The sequence below is a fragment of the Chroicocephalus ridibundus genome, chromosome 5, assembly GCF_963924245.1.
Source record: "Chroicocephalus ridibundus chromosome 5, bChrRid1.1, whole genome shotgun sequence".
Lineage (NCBI taxonomy): Eukaryota > Metazoa > Chordata > Aves > Charadriiformes > Laridae > Chroicocephalus > Chroicocephalus ridibundus.
Genome location: NC_086288.1, coordinates 76,664,881 through 76,670,880, shown reverse-complemented (window position 1 = coordinate 76,670,880; position 6,000 = coordinate 76,664,881).

Below are 6,000 nucleotides of genomic sequence, written 5' to 3'. Positions count from 1 at the left end.
CCATCATGGGCAAAACAAACTCAACTTTGGGAAAATTCATTTAATTTATTGCCAGTTACAAGACAGAATAGGGTAATGAGAAATAAAATCCAAATCTTAAAACACATTCTCCTCACTCCTCCCTTCTTCCCAGACACAGCTTCACTCCCGATTTCTCTACCTCCCCCGCCGGAGTGGCGTAGGGGGATGGGGAATGGGGGTTGTGGTCAGTTCATCACAGGTTGTCTCTGCTGCTGTGCAATGCTCCCCACACCCCACCCCCCCCAAAAAAAACCCACAACCTTGCCATGCAAACTCAATACACACTCTTCGCTGGAAAAGAAAAAGTAAATGTGTAGTCATCCAGATTTTAAGGAAGGATTGAAAATACGAATATGATTGCATCTTAAAGACCTGAAAATGGAAGGCAAATGAAAGTACTCTATTTTTATTATTATTTGAAATCGTATTTTTGTTTAATGGCATTCTCAGGTTTTTGAGTGCTTAATTAATGGTTTGTGAAGAATTAGGGCTGGCAATCCCAGCTTTCAAAGTGACCCAGGGGACCAATTGCAGTCTCTTCCTTTTAATTCTGATTGTCTCACTCTTTTTTTTCCAGAAAGAAATCATGTTCATGGTGTGGATTTGAGTAGGGAGAATTTATCCTACACTATTTGCAAGTATAAGCATATATGTATTTGACGGCTGGTTAAAGGAACAATTTGTGCTTTTTCTGTCATTTATTGCTGAAGTATAGCCATCCTGGGAGCATAATTCCTGTTGCAATGGAGTAGTAATGCATATCAATGTTAAACAAATTTTTACTGTACGAAAGGAAGAATATATAGGTTAGCCCTAAAACAGAGAGACCTTTAGGCAGAGAGAATATAATAACTCAGGCTTGAATTTGGACATTACTTACCTATTTTTCATGGTGTGTCCTTTAAAAAAAGACAAATAGTGGTGCCTTGATGATACATTTTGTCTGAGTGAGACCACAGTGTCCTCCATTCTTCCATAATAAAATTGGACTGGTATTGACTATCATGACTGGATAAAATTCACTGATAAAACTTGAAAAAATTTCATTCAGATGTCCTGTTCAAATACTTACCAATTCAGATGTGCTTTACCTGCAAGATATGCTGACATAAATGTGAGATAGCAAATTTCAACAAAAGGAATGGTATTATTTTAGTACAAATTACTTACCTTCTGTTTCAGTTCATCTCCAAGTTAAAATACTTACTTTTCAGAAGCAGCAAACTCAGAAAGTTCTAAATTTCCATGTCTGAAAGTAATGAAATTCTCCCAATTAGATTCACTTTCTGTTGCTGCAAGCCTTGAAAATAAGAAAAAACTTCACAGAATGTGCTGTCACAACTCAGTTGAAATCCATTAATACCTTGGTCTCTGGTATTAGCAATTGTGCTCTCTGTTGCCTAGGAAAGGGAAGAATTAGGACTAGCAGACAGTAAGATGAAACAGGGATGGCTTTTACTGGAGGGTTAGTGTGGTCCATGCACATCAGGACTTCATAAACACCAGCAAGACCTTTCAGAACTGTTTCCCTCTTGCACTAAGCATTTACTGTGCTTCTGCTAGCACCGAGCCCAGCACTGCAGCACATCAGATCCAGAGGCATAACGCTGGAGTGGGAAGTCTGCTGTGCCTGCAGAGTAGCCACAGTAGTGGTCACTTCGCCTCTCCTCAAGCTGGCAGAGAAGCATGTAGAAAATCAGGCTGAGAGAGAAGGGAGACCCACCACAGGGTGATTGATGAGGTAGCAGCCATTCCTTTGTGTTTTCCTAGGTATAGCAGGTAGCAATTCTTGTGTTATTGGCAACAATGAGCAACCTTACAGTTTTAGTTTATAAGATATCATTCTATCCCACCTCCATAGAGCAGGCATGCACACACACACACATGAAAATCTACTCCAAAATTTTATGGTGATATCTCCACCAGCTACAAAGCATTAGGGTTGAAAGAAAAGAAAAGAAAAGAAAAGAAAAGAAAAGAAAAGAAAAGAAAAGAAAAGAAAAGAAAAGAAAAGAAAAGAAAAGAAAAGAAAAGAAAAGAAAAGAAAAGAAAAGAAAAGAAAAGAAAAGAAAAGAAAAGAAAAGAAAAGAAAAGAAAAGAAAAGAAAAGAAAAGAAAAGAAAAGAAAAGAAAAGAGAAAAGACAAGAAAAGACAAGAAAAGACAAGAAAAGACAAGAAAAGACAAGAAAAGAAAAGAAAAGAAAAGAAAAGAAAAGAAAAGAAAAGAAAAGAAAAGAAAAGAAAAGAAAAGAAAAGAAAAGAAAAGAAAAGAAAAGAAAGGAAAAGTAGGACAACAGAAGAAATGCACTCCAACAGTTCACTGTAGCTCAGTTTGTTATTTGGTGTTGACAAAACTAATATATATGATTTTCAAATTACTTAGTCATTCCTTATGGCTGTTACTTACTCTTTACTGAATGCAAACTTAATTTTCATAGCTGCCTACAATTATGTACACCCAGCTGTATCCAAACATACTTGGAATGCATTATCAGGGTTCTCCTTGAACATTTTCTTCTTCCAAAAAAGAAGGAAGAACTGAAACCAAGAATGTCACAGACAGATGCTAAACTGCCGTTCTCAGTATCATGGAACACTGCCCAAAGGTTATGATGTTGAATAAGAAAACTAAACCATAAGTAACTGATGAGGCTAAACCTTCTGTTTAAGAATGCTTTCATATGGCTACAGACACTGCTCTGAATTTCCTTATTTGTGTATTTCTACTATGAATGGGATTTTTTTCATTCCATCTGCCCACACTGTCATCATTCTGCCCTTCACTATGATTACATGGTTAGTTTGTAACAACTAACTAATAACATTTGTCTTTAGATGCGACCCAATGACACTCTGCAGAGTTATTTATGAGAATGTTCAACAGTCTTTTGGCTTGCCTTCCTGAACATACATACTCATCTGTAAAAAACAGTGACAGTTGTTTTTTTGATGAGTGTGTTGGTGTTTATATGCAAGCCATGTCCTAAATAAGAAGAGTATGAAAAATAATTCTCATTATTTGAAAGTTGTTCTGGAGATTTGATCATATTTTATTTCAAGTTTCAATACAAATGTTACTCAACTGTTTCATTGACAACAAGTTGGATTTTTTATTTTGAATTCTTCTACTTGCTGAGAAATAATTCATTGGGTAGTATTATCTGTATTATGAAAACACTTAGATATCAAGGAAATATTCTGAGAAGATAAATTAACTGGAAAAAAAAGTAGAAAAAATTGTTGCTTTTCTGTATTATTAGGGAAGCTTACTGATTAACTAATTCTTTCAGTATACTGTCCTAATTGCTCTGAAAACACTTAATATCTAACAGCAGTGAAGTAATTACGTAAAATGGATTCTGTCTTTTGATTACTGTTTCCCAGACAACAGTTTTCTAACAACATGTGAATCAAATGCAAGATCTGTCTTGAAGGAGCAAATCAGAAACAGTAAAAGAAAAGAGATAGGAGAGTCCTATTTAGGACCAGACTGACTCAGATTCCCAATAGCAGACATCTGTGTAACAGATCTTACTTAATGTATAGTCATATATATGACTTGAATCATATCATCAATAAGGATTTTCTATAAGAGATGATTTGGACTTGGAGTGTTAGTTTAATTGTAACTGGACTAAGAATAACTGGCATTTTTTTGTTAGACCATTAAAACGTTAATTAGGCTAGCAATAAAATCTTGATTTCATATATAAGATGGACTCTCTTTTTCCCATAATGTTCTTTTGATGGTAACATCAGGGATGTTACCCGTCCTTGGAGATCTCTCCCATCCCTGGAGACATACAAGGCCAGGCTTGATGAGGCTGTGAGCAATCTGATCTAGTTAAAGATGTCCCTGCAGTAAGTGGGGGTGGACTAGATAACCTTTAAAAGTACCTTCCAACCCAACACATTCTATGATTCTATGATGATTCCTTCCTAACTATTCCTTACTGATGAGCTTTTCCTGAAACAAGGTCTAATTTCTTTCTTTAAAATCTTAGGTAACAGACACTTATTCTTTGTCAAATGCTTTGATACTTAGTGGTACCTACCCTGAATTTGATTTCCCTTCCTGTCACACTTCATAGGAGACTTCAGGTGCAACCCTTGTTCCTCCCTCAGTACAGAAGCTGGGTTCTTGACAAGGGGAGAAAAAGATGGGGGCAATAATTGAATTCATGAGCATTTAAAAGAAATAAAAATTATTTTGAAGATTATAAAGCAAGGTTTATATTTAAAGAATAGAACCCAGTAGGGTTTTATTCATGTTATAAATTGTTATGCTTGTATTAAATCATAGATTCTTGAGGGTGACTGGTGCTGAAACTAATGTATTTTATTTGTGCGTAAGATGGTCTTTAATTAATATCAAACTACTCTTAAAAAACACAAGTGGTCATCATAGATTACAATAGGACAGGGACATTTTGCAGTCAAGAACACTATGGCATATGTAGGGACGGATGGAATAGGAATAATCAAGCTGATTGCATGGTCAGAACTGAGGAATGAAAGCACGTTGTCTGGGCTTGGAAAGGAGAAAGGATTAATTTGGGAAGGAGATATATTTCTAGTTGTCCTGGAAAATTGCTTTAACATCAAAATTGGTTGGGAGAGATGATCTGCGTGAACATAGATATTAATGAAGCAGTTAATATTTCTGCTTTCAAGCTAGGCGAAATTTATGGTGAGAGAGATGTTGAATGTTATTAAACTATCAGGAAAGACTAGAATATAGTGAACAAATTATTGGCGTATTAGGCTTTCAGCCAGTCTGAAACAGAAGTGTGGGGATCTAAGGCCTTTATAGTTGGTTTAATGTGCCTGTAGTAGCTATATTTCCTTATGTTGGATGCAAACATTTACTTAAATGTATTTTTTGTCAGACGTGACTTTTTACATGACTTGAAGGTTGTAAAGCATGCATATATAATCCATAGATCTGCATAATATTTTAATGTAACTTTTAAAATAATCACAAAGGGCTTAATGAAGTTTTTCCTTGTGAATTTTTAAGCATCTGATATTGTATCATTAAAAAGTGAACAAAAGTTTCTTATTAATTCACTCTTAGCAGAGGTTAATTGTGATTTTGATGTTATTCTTGCCCACATGTGTTTTTCTGTTGTTATTAAGCCTACTTTGCAATTTGTAATTTGAGTGGCTGTTCTGCCCTGTCCTGTCCTAACCTAACCTACTTTCCTACGATTTGACTGTGCTGTATTTTTAAAACAGAGGTTTCACTGTATTAGGAGTTATAGGTTAGTAGGGGAAAGAAAGGACATTGCCAGTTTCATGAAACAAACCAATTATGATCAGGTCCTTTGTCTTTCAAAGTGCGCTGCATTGGATTAGTCCTGTTTCACATTTCTTCATCATGCGTAGTTAGTCAGATCAAAGGCCCGTCTACTCCGGGATCCTTTGGCCAGTGTCTACACTGAGGGAGAGGATAGGAACAGGGCAAAAATACAGTGATACTTCCTCTAAGTATCATTCCAATAATCCTTGCTTTAGGGATTTCCTGATGATGAAGTTGTATTTTTGTGCTTGCTACCCCTAGGGAATCTTCTTGCTGTGAACCAGTGCAATTGGGTTTTGTGGTCCTGTTTAGGGTGTATAGGCACTGCTCTGTGGCAAAAATTCTACAGCTTAAGCTGTGTGGAAAAATATTTTGGTCTGAACCATACACCTGATAACCTCATTGTATTGCCCTGACTTTTATATACATTATGAAAAACTGAATATTTGTATATACTGAAAAAGAGTGAAGAGTATGCATTTGAGTATAAGCACTTACCGACTGGAAACAAACCTGCAAAGTAAAATTCTTGTTGCAAGTAAATGAAACCCTTGTGCACACATGGAATATAAGCAGAAAGAAAAACGGGGAGTAGACTTCCTGTTTCTGGATTACCCAAATCTTTTGTGTTGGTACAATTTTCTGCTAAATAGATACATACATCATACAGTTAAGAA